A 12637-nucleotide genomic window follows, 5' to 3' on the forward strand; every position below is an offset into this window, starting at 1 on the left:
CCCTGACGTTGCCTTTGCTTGTGTGAATCTCCGTTAACCGGTTACAAAGACCTTGCTCCAGATCATTGTATTTGAACCAGGATTCTCCCCCCCCCCCCCAACAACCTCAAAGGACACCTCATTTCATGATATGAAGTCCAGTCTCACCAGGCTCTAGTAACTTGACCACCGCACATAGCTGTGTGACCCATAAGCACAGGTATGGGACAATGGGCAGGGCCAGGGTGCAGATGAGGGCTCCTGACCCTTCAGGGATCAGGCTATTCGGCAGGCTGTCCCATGACATGGTGAGGGGAATTCCCAAGAAAGTTCTGACCTTTGGAAACTATAGACACCGTATTAAAAAACAAAAACAAAAACAAAAACCAGCTGGGAATGTGGCTTGGTTGATGAGAGTGCTTGCCTGGAACCCCGGACTCGATCCTCGGTACCACATAAATAGAGTGGCCGTGCGTACCTGTAATCCCAGAATCCAGTAGGTCAGGAGTTCCTAAGGCTGCGACCCTTTAATACAGCTCCTCATGCTGTGGTGGCCCCCAACCATACAATTACTTTCAGTGCTACCTCATAACTGTAATTTTGTTACTGTTATGAGTTGTAACACAAATATCTGTGTTTTCCGATAGCAAAAAGGTCGGTTCACCTGCCCTGCCCCCGATCCCCACAACGGTTGAGAACTGACGTAATAGGTGGAGACAGGAGGACTAGAAGTTCAAGATGAATTTGGACAACTTGGAGAGACTTTGTCTCAACATGAAAAACGCGAGGGCAAGCGAGGCATTTTAGCCAATAGAGGAATTGCTTCTTCTCTCTCACTCGCTCTTTCTGCTGCTAGCCATCTTTTTCTCTCCTTCTCACTCCTCTCACTCACTCTCTCTCCTTGCTCCTCTGCCCTCCCTCCTTCTGTCTTCCCCTCCCCTTGAGCCTTCATGTCTTTACCCCAGCACTTCTCTCTCTCTCTCTCTCTCTCTCTCTCTCTCTCTCTCTCTCTCTCTCTCTCTCTCTCTCTCTCTCTCTCTCAGAGAATTGCTGTTTACCCCTGATTATTCCAAACCCCAGTCCCACTGCAATACCGCCCAACACAGAACCTGATTGGTCCAACTTGGGTCAGTATTCAGCCTGGTCAGTTGGTTCTGGCGCAGTCCCAACTGCACAAGCCTGACCCCTGTGTGGCAGCAGGAAGCAGTCAGCCTTTAGCTGGGAAGCCTAGTCACAACCCAGGCAGCCAGTCCCCACTCCAGCCTTACTCCCTGCCCCCCAGCTGCTCTCCCATTCTGAGCTGGTTTGACTGACAGATTGACCTTTGGCCTCTTGCCATGGCTGGCAGAGCTGCTCTGGGCTGTGGGCTTATGGAAGCCCTGACCCCTCTGGTCACTTCCTCTCTCTTCCTGTTGGAAAACAAACAGTAGCAAACAAGCTCAAATCTCCGCACAAGGATGCCAGGCAGGGGTGGGGGAGGTGGGGGTGGGTTGGGGGCAGAAGTCGGCACACTGCTAGGCTTTGCTCACATAGGCTGCCCCTCCTGGCGTTTCCAAACGCTGCAAGCAAGCTGCTTGCTTTGTTTGACCCTTTGCAGCTTGTTACAAGGAATTCTCTGAGGCTTTCCGAACTCTGAGAGATAGAGGCCCCTCCTGAAGGCAGTTCCTCATCTCTTTTGCATCCTTCTGCCCGAGGTGACGTCGAGAAAAAAAAAAACCTTGTCTTCCTTATGAGAAACAAAGGCCCTGTGTCCACAGTGCCCCGCTGACCTTCTCATGCGTTATGAATGGTGACCTCGTGATCAGTTCGCAAGCTCCATCTCTGAACTGCCTGCGCCTCCGGGCTACTGTCCCATCCTCCTGCTGTCCCCTGCCCCTGCCGGGTCACTCCAGCCCTGCACACCAGACCAAGGGGACTGCCAGCTCCCAATCATGAACACCAGCTAGGCAGGCCTTTTGCTGATGTCACTGGGGAATGCAAGACAAGTATGGAAGGACAAGGCTCCACACTCCCTTGTCCCCACAGTTAAATGACTAGGAATGGCATTTAGGAAGCAGTCGCAGGCTGAGGACACTCGATAAAACTGGGGAATAGAGGACATGTTGTCTGTGATTCAAGGAGGGTCAAAATTTCAAGGTCTTCCGTGCTTATATAACAAGTTTGAGGCTGGCCTCCATGAGACCCCTGTGAAGAAGGAGGAAGAGGAGGGGGAGGAGAAGGGGGGGGAGGAAAAAGAGGAGGAGGAGGGGGAGGAGGAAGAGAAGGGGGAAGGAGGAGGTGGAGGAGGAGGGGGAGAAGGGGAAGAGGAGGAGGGAGGAGGGGAAGGAGGGGGAGGAGGAGGGGGAAGAGGAGGAGGACAAGGGAAAGAGAAAGAGGAAAAGAAAAAAGGAGAAAGAAGGAAGGAAGAAAGAAAGAAAGAAGGAAAGAAGCAGAGCCTGGATCCTGACCACAGGCTCTTCTAAGCAGAGGGCCCAGTCACTGTCCTATGGACGACTGCCTGGTAGCCAGTGCTGACTAAAGTTGTACCAACTTAACTCTTCTGATTCTTCAGCTGGGGAGTCAGTCAGCAAGCCTTTCCTAAAGCTGGCGCCAGCCCGCCCGCCAGCCTCCTAGCAGAGACGCGTCCGTGTGCAAGGACTTGTTCTAGAGCATTCTTAGCAGCTCCGTTATCATCACCACCCTCTGGGAATCGTTCATACCTATCCACAGTAATGTGATCCAAAGCTGTGTCTGATCGACAACACATGGGAGAAAAGTGGCCTACCGCCACCACACACCGTAGCATAACCGCTCACCAAAGTCCCAGGAAGACAGGGAGCCTGGCAAGCCAGGTACAAGCAAGGACGCAGCGTGGCAGCATGTGGGACCTCAAATGCTGCCAAGCAGACAAGCTGGGACTTCAGAGAGCTCATTCAAAGGACACAAAGTGGCAGTGGAACACTGATGCTTTGCTCTTGGCCTTGACTGCCAGCCAGGAGTGTGAGGACTCACCCAGCCCCCATCAGACCACTCCAGCTCTGTCATTTATTTTTTAATTTTTTAAAATTATTATATCTTATGTACTTACTTATTTCATTCGTAGGGGGCACTCATGTTTGTGTAGGAAGGTCAGAGGACAACTTTTGGGAGTCAGGCTGACAGTCTTGGTGGCCAGTCCCCTTCTGTCATGTTGGATCTCATTAAAAGCATGGGGCCAGAGAGATGGCTCAGTGAATAAAGGTGCTTGCTGCCAAACCTGATGTGACCTGAGTTTGGTCACCAAAACTTGGGAGCCACTTGGTGAAAAGAGAGAATAGATTTGTTGGGTATGCACACATGATAAATAGGCGGACAGACAGACAGACAAAGTAAAGACGAGGCGGCTGGAGAAATGTCTCAGTGGTTTAAAGCACTGTCACAGAGAACCAGGCTTCTATTCCCGGGGCCCAAATGATGGTTTACACTTATAACTCTAGTTCCTAAGGCTTCAGTGCCCTCTTCTGACTTCTGTGGTCACCAGGCACACACATGGTACATACATATGCATGCATACATACATACATACATACATACATACATAAGAGCAAAAAAACTCATACACATTAAATAAGTAAGTAAATTAAAACCCTCATATCTTTCCTGAGAACTTACTGTGGGGAAGGTGAGGAGAGTGCCAGTAGTGCCACCCACATACTTCTCTGAAGTTCTAGGTATCCTGCACTGGTGGCTACCACCCACAGCAGGCTAATTCTTCAATGCTGCTGTGGCCACATACAGCAGCCCTGGTGTCCCTGGGATTAGACTAAGAAGCCATTGCTCAGTTTACCATTGTTCTTTCTAGAAAGCCCCCAGATTGTCTTTGGATAATTTCACCTCAGACTTAGATTTTGGTTAAATGTCATCATATCTCGGGGCACCTCAAGGGCCTTGTAGTGGAGGTGGGAGGCCTCCTGCCTCTCCCAGACTCCCGTGCCTTCTCAACCGTGAGGCTGAGCACTGACTATCAGTTCACATGTGCCCAGCTCTTGCTTTGTTTTGAGGCTCACTCTTTGCCCAAAGCTCTGTAAGTTAGTATGTAGCACAAGCAGACCTCAAACTCACTATGAAGTCCTGATCCTTCTAGTGGGAGTCTCCCAGGTGCTGGGATTACAGGCATACACCATACCACACCCATCTTTCAAGAGCTGTCTGATTGGTGATGTGGCCTCAGGCTGCTAACCACTCGCAATGTGTGATCTTGAGGGAAAAAAATAATCCAGTGATTATAATGGAGTGACCAACACATAAGGTCAGGCCCACATCTGCCACCCAGCAATGCTAAGCGGCCATAAGGTCAGCCCGAGGGTGAAACCAGAAACTCTAGCCCAGGCCCAGATGCTTCAGCTCAGAGTGAAATCTGAGGCACCTGACTACTGGCTTCACTTTGAAAACTAAGAATCGTGAATAATGAGGTCACCATCTTGTCCTTCCTTATGGTGTCCCCAGAGTATCACACATGTACAGGCATGGGCCACCCCTGCAGCTGTCCTTAGCCAGGCAGTATTGGGGCACACCTTTGATCCCCATACTTGGGAGGCAGAGGCAAGCGGATCTCTTTGAGATCAAGGCCAGCCTGGTCTACAGAGCAAGTTTCAGGACATCCAGGGCTACACAGAGAAACTCTGTCTTTTTTTCTTTCTTTCTTTCTTTCTTTCTTTCTTTCTTTCTTTCTTTCTTTCTTTCTTTCTTTCAAGACAGGGTTTCTCTGGATAGCCTTGGCTGTCCTAGACTCACTTTGTAGACCAGGCTAGCCTCGAACTCACACTGATCCGCCGGCCTCTGCCTCCTGAGTGCCACCACACCCGGCTTAAAGTGTCTTTTTAAAAAGAGGAAAAGAAATATGTCTCCTCGCTACTGGTGCCCCCTCTGCAAGTGTCCCAAGGACTTTGGCTCCCCACTGCCAGGTGTCCCCTTTGCCAGGCATCCCTACTACAGGTGCTTTGGAACACCACTCAGCACACACAAGAGGGTGGTTTAAGTCAACTAGCATTTACAACTGTTTCGTCTTGAGTCTGAACCCTAGCCCGGCCACCACCTTCCCTTTTAGGATCCCTTTTGTGCTGTCGTATAAACAGTGAGTTGTTGGCATCATCAAGTCAACCTTTGCAGAAACCAACAAAACCCATCCTTGTTTCCTTGGCTTTTATGTCAGAAAAGTCTCCTCAGCCGATGACTTGTCCGTTGTCTCAAAAGCAAACAAATAACAAACACAGGTATAGGAATATAGGGATATTGGTAGCATTTATAGTCTGGCTTGTCTGATGCTCTGGGTTCCATTCCCAACACAGAAAGAGAGAGAGAGAGAGAGAAACCTGATTTCTGACTGAGCCATCTGCTTTCGAGGTGGGAAGAAACTCCTCCCAGGTCCCTTGAGGACAATTGTCCTTCTGGCACAGCAGCCTCCAAGCTTCACTGCCCCTCCCAGCCTGTCTCCTGAGGCTGAGCAGCGACCTGGAATAGGGGGATCAGTTAACAACGCTTAAGTAAGAGGAAAGCCAGGAGTTCCGGCTTGTGACTCCAGCTTTTGGCATTATAAGCCAGTGAAAGGCTCTGGAAAGAAATACTGTGCAGCAGCCCATGCCTAGGGCTACCCAGCAGGCCACGGGGCTGGGGCAGATGTTCACGTACTCTCCCAGGAGTCTTTGAGCTGAGGGTGTACTGTCAACTCCAACCCACTGACATTGACATGGGGAGGGGTAGGCACAATGGGGCAACGGAATTGATCAGGCACAGCTAGTGGATGGCACAGAAAGATTGGCTGACATGATATGGTCCTGTATTCTGCAAATAGCTGCCTCACACCAGAGAAATGAGGAATCCAGTAGTTGCTCAGTCCACAGAGCCGGATGTCTCCTCAGTCCCAATCTGGCACAGGAGGACTGGGGGACTGTTGGAGAACTGCTGGACTTCAGTCTACATTGGAAGCTGGAAGGTGCTGAAGGGATGCAGCAGCAACAACAGAGTAGATGAACTTGCCTGCAAGAGGGAAGGCAAGCAGGCAAAAAAGCAAAGTTTCCTTCATCTATCTCCCTATAATCTGGGTGGCTGTGAGAAGGGGCCACCACATTCAGGGCTGGTCTCCTCACTTCAGATAATTTGATCAAGAAAATCCCTCACAGGAGGGCCCAGTGGCTTGCATTTGTGCTGATTCCAGATGCAGCCAAGCTGATAAGCAAGAGGAGAGCCACCACGCCACACAAACCAAGTGTGGTGTACACTCCTATAATCCTAACACTTGGGAAGGTAGGGACAGCAGGATCGGCCTTGATAGCATCGCGAGTTGCGCTACATGAGACCCAGTCTCAAAATAACAATAAACAACTGGGCTCCAAGTCTGCAGCAGGACACAAGGTAATATTCTAGAAAAGCGTCTGGGGAAAAAAAAACCCTAACTGAGGTGATGTGGCAGAGATCTGTGTGGAGAAAAGCATAAAAGTTCCAACTTGGTCCAGGCAGGGGATGGAGACGTGAAGAAGAGCAGGAATCAGAAATGCCCTGTGCAAGTTGCAGCCTATTGAGGAGGCCCCTGTGGCAACCAGGCGACCAGGGTGGGGGAGAGGGAGGGGACGCCTCTGGCAGTCAGAACAGTGATTATCACTGTCCCTAAGCAGTGTCAACTTTTTTCTATTCTGTAGACCTGGGAGTCAGATAGGACCCTGGGCAGTAAAAGCGGGGTTGGGGAGCACAGGGGTATGGGGGGGAGGGTGTTGTCTGACATGGGCAGTAAATGTCTTCTCTCTGGAGACGGCAGTCACTTGACCATCTTTACCTGTCAAGCTGACATGGTTGGTTGATGAAGGAGCCACTAGAAATGTGCTGAAGCCTTGATGGAAGGTTGCAGCAATCTCAGGAGGAAGAAAAGGAGGGAAGCAGGGAGAGAAATGGGCCAGAAGCCTTGATGAGCCAGAAGGCCCAGGTTCAAACCCCAGTCCCACCTCCTTCAACCAGCAAGTCCACCTCTCTATGCCTCAGATTCCTCTTCTATAGATTGCTTCCACTCTATCTGCCACTCAGTCCCTGAGGCAACGATGTCACCTAACACCCCAAATCACTTGTCACTTGATACCTTCTTCTTCACTTTGCCAGATAGCCCTGACAGGGGAGTCTCTTGCTGTCCTCATCAAACCATTATCTGACTTCTCAGCTGCATCTCAGAGGCACAGGGTCCCTCAGGCAGCCCAGGGCAGGCACCTTCAGCCTGTCAGTGAAGATACAGGCTGTCATTCATGTGGCCGCCAACCTTTGGGCCTGATGGCATTGTCGAGTTGACTCTGGGCACAGCATGCACAGGCCTGATATGAAGCCCCAAAGTTAGGGTGAGCTTTCCCTCCACCTGAGGCCCCTGGCACCACAGTTACCCTGAGATCTGGCTCACCAACCTGCTTCTGAACAGGACTTTGGGCTTGGTGTTTTCTTCCTCTCCCTTCCTCTCGGCTCAACAGCAACCCAAACCCCAACACTGTCTCAGCACAGATCCCAGGCAGGAGCGGTCAGGAGAGGTCAGGACCTCTCCTACAGCATCTGCTCAGGGCCTCATAAATGCACAGGAACACTCAGGCCCAGGTGCCTCCATGTCACACAGGATGGGGCGCTGAGCTGAAGAGGTTAGGCTCCAGACACTCCAAAGAAAACAACACACAGGCTTGCTCAGCCCCACACAGTGCCATGGAAACAGGCACAGGGAATCAGGCAGCAGAAGAGAATGTTCTAGAATCTGTGAAAGGCCTGGCGGGAGCATGTGAAACCCGGAGACAAAGCTGGGTAATCCGTCTCAAGCTTTATAGGCCTCCCACCACCTGGAGCCCCGCTGTCCCCACACCCCTTGTTCTGATGCTAAACAGGACAGTGTGGGAGCAGTGCCTCCATGCTCCCCAAGACCTCTCCATTGGCCAAAGCAATTCAGGTGTGCTTGGGAGAGATGCCAATCACTTAAATATCCTAGTTAGGGTTATTTGGAAAGTTAGGTGTTGGAGGCACGGAAAATGCCACATGCCTTTAATTTCTGCACCGAGGAAGCAGAGGCAGCCTGGGAGGCCAGTCTATAGAGTGAATTTTAGGACAGCCAGGGCTATAGAGAAACCCTGTCCAAAAAAGGAAGACAGACAGACAGAAGAAAAAGAAAGAAAAAAAAGAGCCGGGTGTGATGGCACACATCTGCAATTCTAGCACTGGAAAGGCAGAGGCAGGTAGATCTCTATGAGTCTGAGGCCAGCCTGGTCTACAAAGAGAGTCCAAGATAGCCAGGGCTACACAGAGAAACCCTGTCTCTAAAAAACAACAACAAAAAAGAAAAAAAGAACCTGCCACGGGGGCGTGGCCTTGCCCAGGGTCATATAAAAGGACAAACAGCCCCGTTCTCTTCTTTCTCTTCCTCTCTACTCCCTGTCTGTCTGTCTGTCTGTCTGTCTTTGTCTCTGTCTCTGTCTCTCTCTCTCCTTTCTCTCTTCTTCTTACTCTTCCTGTCTCTGTCTCCCTCTCTGGGGTACCCCTCTCCCTTTCTTTTTCCCTCCATGCTCATTTAATAAACCTCATATAACATTAAAAAAAAAAAAAGGAAGGAAGGAAGGAAACCAGGAGACCTAGGTGTTCACAGCCACATGAGCATGCCATCAGTATAGAGGGAGTTGGGTGTCCATCCCAATGAAACACAAAGTCCTTTCTCTCGTCTTCCATCTTCTCAGACTAGCTGCTCTTCATTCCTGTAAGCATTCGCTCCCATCCCAAGCCCTTCTCTATGGCGCGCACGTGCCTGCCAAGGAATCTTGAAGGAGAAGAGAAAGAAGAAAACAACATGTTCCCCACATAAGTAGCTCAAACACAAAACAGTTTGATTCAAGTCTTGGTACGTCACAGAGATGGAGGGCTGCTTTGGGAGCCAGCTCCAGGCTCAGCTGTGTAACAGTCCCGTGACATCCTCACCCAGGGCCCCAGGGAGGACAAAACGAAGGGGTAAGGAGTGACCGAGCAGCCTCGGGCACTGACTGGAGTCCAGGGGTTGGCGCTGCACCCTGCTGTCACACCTAGAGACTGGCAAATGTGGGGCAAGACACAGCATCCTGACAGGCTGCGCTCATGGCTTCCACCTCCTTCCTGGCTTCCAGGCTCACATGAAGGCAGGTACCTGGCACAATCAAGTCTGCACCCAGATCCTGGCTCTAAGAGCATTTGTGTGGTTCCATTTTGTTGATAGTGGTGGTCTTTGCTTTGGGTTTTGTGGTCCAGGAGGAGAGTCCAGAGCTTTGTAGACACTGGGCAAACATTCTCCCAGCCCAGGCCATTCCTCACCACCCACAGTGCACCAAGGAGTTAGGAGCAGAAGTGGGGAATGAGGGTGGAGAGGGGGGCAGGCTTGGTGGCTCATGCCTTTAACGCCAGCACTTGGAAGGCAGAAGCAGGCAGATCGCTGTGAGTTTGAGGCCAGCCTGGTCTACAAAGTGAGTCTAGGACAGAGAAACTGTGTCTCAAAAAACCAAAACCAAAACAAAAACAAAAAACAAAAAACAAAATCAAAAAATAAAATAAAAGAAAGGAAGGAAGGAAGGAAGGAAGGAAGAAAGGAAGTGAGCAGAAGCAGGAGACCAACGTCAGGAACAGCAAAAGCCATCGGAGGACATGGACACTTGGGGATGGGCAGGAGCCACACTGGTCCCAGGACAACGTCTCAGTTCTAGTAGCATAGGGGCCTTGACATCCCCATCCAGGTTCCTTAGGTGACCTCTGCCATGGTGGGGTTAAGCTTTTCTACTCTGACCTCATAGCAGCCATACAGATAATAAGTGCAGCCACTTTGTACCAGAGACCAGTCTTGAACTCCTGATCCTGAGTGCTGAGATTGCAGATGAGAGCCACTGAATTCAGTTTGCAAATTGCAACCTCAATAGCTATCCTGCACTGAGTAACTACCGTTTGCCATGCACCGTGCTAAGTCCTTCATCCATAACCCACCAACCTGTGCCATGTACTTTATAGCAATCTTTAAGATGAAGACTGTCAGCCAGGCATGGTGGCGCACACCTCTAATCCCAGCACTTGGGGAGGCACAGGCAGGCAGCTGACTGTGAGTTCGAGGCCAGCCTGGTCTACAAAGTGAATCCAGGACAATCAAGGCTACACAGAGAAATCCTGTCTCAAAAAAAAAAAAAAAAAAAAAAAAAAAAAAAAAAAAAAAAAAATTAAATTAAATAAAAAAAATTAAAAGACAAAGACTGTCGCTGTATTCTTATTTAAAAGGCTGTAAGGATCAAGGATGCTGTCACACACCTTTAATCCAAGCACCAGGGAGGCAGAGGCAGAGGCAGATGTATCTCTGTGAGTTGAAGGCCCGGTCTGGTTTACATAAACAGTTTCAGGCTAGCCTGGGCAATCCAGAGAGACGCTGTCTCAAAAAGGGGTGGGGTGGGGTAAAACGAAGGCCCAAAGATGTTTGTGGTTTAAGGTGGTTGCACAATGTGGGGTTAACAGCAAGGAAGTAGAGGAAACCTAAGGTGATGATGGCCCCAGGGCCAGCTGGATCTAGGCTGCAGCAGGGAGGGGGCCACTTCCTGGAGGAGGCTCTGCCATCATCCCTGAAGCTGTCTAAGAGATAGTCCCAGAGTTGCCATGGCAACCCTCATCTGGGCTGTTTACACCAAGTGTGGATAAGAGGCTTCTGAGTCTAGACTATTGTAGCTTGAGAAAGTGATTCCGTGTCTCGCTCAACAAACATTTAAAAGTGCCAGGCCAGGCAGACACCTTCCATCCAAAAGCTAAGGTAAAGGAGCTGAAGAAAAGATGAGAAAGAGGAGGGGGTGGCAGAGAGCACACCCTCCCCACCCTCCTCCTGCACAGACAGCCTGTCTTAGTGAGGGTTTCTATTGCTGTGATAAACGTCATGACCAAAAGCAACTCACAGCCTGTAGTCCATCACCTGGGGAATTCACAGAAACCCAGAGGTCTCCACCTGTTGGTGCGGAGGCCCTGGAGGGGTGCTGCTTACTGCCTTGCTCATCATGGATTGCTCAGCCTGCTGTTCCGTATCGCTCAGAACCACCCGCCCAGACCTGGCGTGGTCCACAGTGAGCTGAGTCCTCTGACATCAAGCATCATCAGCTCAGAAAATGCCTCCTCAGACTCACCTACGGGCCAAGCAGCCTGCGGAGGCATTTTCTCAATTAAGATTCCTTCTCCCCAGATGGTCCTAGCCAGGAAGCGGCCTTGACTGGGTTTTAGCCTAAGTTACAGGGGTATGAGCACACATCTTCAGGTGTGCTAAGAAAAGCTGAAAGCTGGACTTTGATGGGAAATCTCTCGAATTCAGAATTTGAGGAGGGAGCCTCTGGGTACTGTTATACAAGCTGCACACTGCACAGTCTGGGGACAGTGACTGTGTTAGGCCAGGACACAGTACTCTAGGAGCTCTGCTCTGCTGTGTGTGCGTGAGCTGAGTTGTCACACCAGGGGTCTAGCTTGTGGGTCAGCAGCTTGCCCCTCCCAGCTCCAGCTACAGAGCCAGCTATCATGCAGCTACTAACCCAAGCCACTGGAAAAACAACGAGCCGAGTCTGGGGACACATGCCTGTCATTCCCAGCACCTACGAGGGCGAGGCAGGAGAAATTGTAAACTCAAGGCCAGGCTAGGCTAGATAGCCACACCTTGTCCCCGAAGAAAGAAAATGACGGCTGGTGCTTGTGGGTGTGAGAAAGTGCCAGGATGAAACACAAGTTATTGATAAAAGTCCTTTCCCAAGGGAGATAAAAGCAACACCCAATCTTCCTCCTAAGTTCTAGCAACAAACTCAGGAACCATTCCATCACTCTGGGGAAACAGAGAGTTTATAGAGCAGTGGGTGAGGGGCTCTTTAAAGCAGGCACTGGAAGGTCTAAAGCCGGCATGGGTGAACCTGACATGGCCACACAGAATCATCACACACCCCACACACCCCCGCCCTGAGTCCTTTCCCACCTATGTCTGCTAACTCTTCCTTAAGGCCACCTGCAATTAGGGCAGAATTGTGGGTACTTGTTGGAAGGAGTGACTGGATGCTTAGATGAGGGTTCCCCGACCTTCCCTGCCCCTCCCTCAATGAGGGAGGGCAATACTCAACATGGTCGGCTGTGAGGTTTCTTTAAGCAGGCACGGCTGAACTCATAAAGATGGCTGCAGTTGAGCTCAAAAGACAGCCCTGCAGAACACAAACGAAAAGAGCCCGTCAGAGAGTGCCAGAGCTGGAGGAACTGCTCCAGTGGTGAACATGCCGTTCAAGCCGCAGGACTTGAGTTCCCAGCACCCGCATTAAAAAACAAACAAACAAGCAAACAAAAACAAAACAAGCTGGGCGGCCAGCGGTGGTGCACGCCTTTAATCCTCCTAGCACACGAGAGGCAGAGACAGGTGGATCACTGTGAGTTTGAGGACAGCCTGGTCTACAAAGTGAGTCCAGGATAGCCAAGGCTACACAGAGAAACCCTGTCTCAGAAAAAACAAACAAACAAACAACAAAAAATAGCACAGTGTATCGTGTGTGTAATCTGAACACTGTGGAGGGAGTTGGGGGGAGAGGGGGAAGTGGCATGGTAAAGACAGGGGGGTCCCTGAAGCGCATTATCTAGCACGTTGGCTAAATGCAGGAGCTTCAGGTTAAATGAGAGACCCTGATTCAAA

This window comes from Acomys russatus, chromosome 26 (assembly GCF_903995435.1).
Source record: "Acomys russatus chromosome 26, mAcoRus1.1, whole genome shotgun sequence".
In the NCBI taxonomy this organism is placed as follows: domain Eukaryota; kingdom Metazoa; phylum Chordata; class Mammalia; order Rodentia; family Muridae; genus Acomys; species Acomys russatus.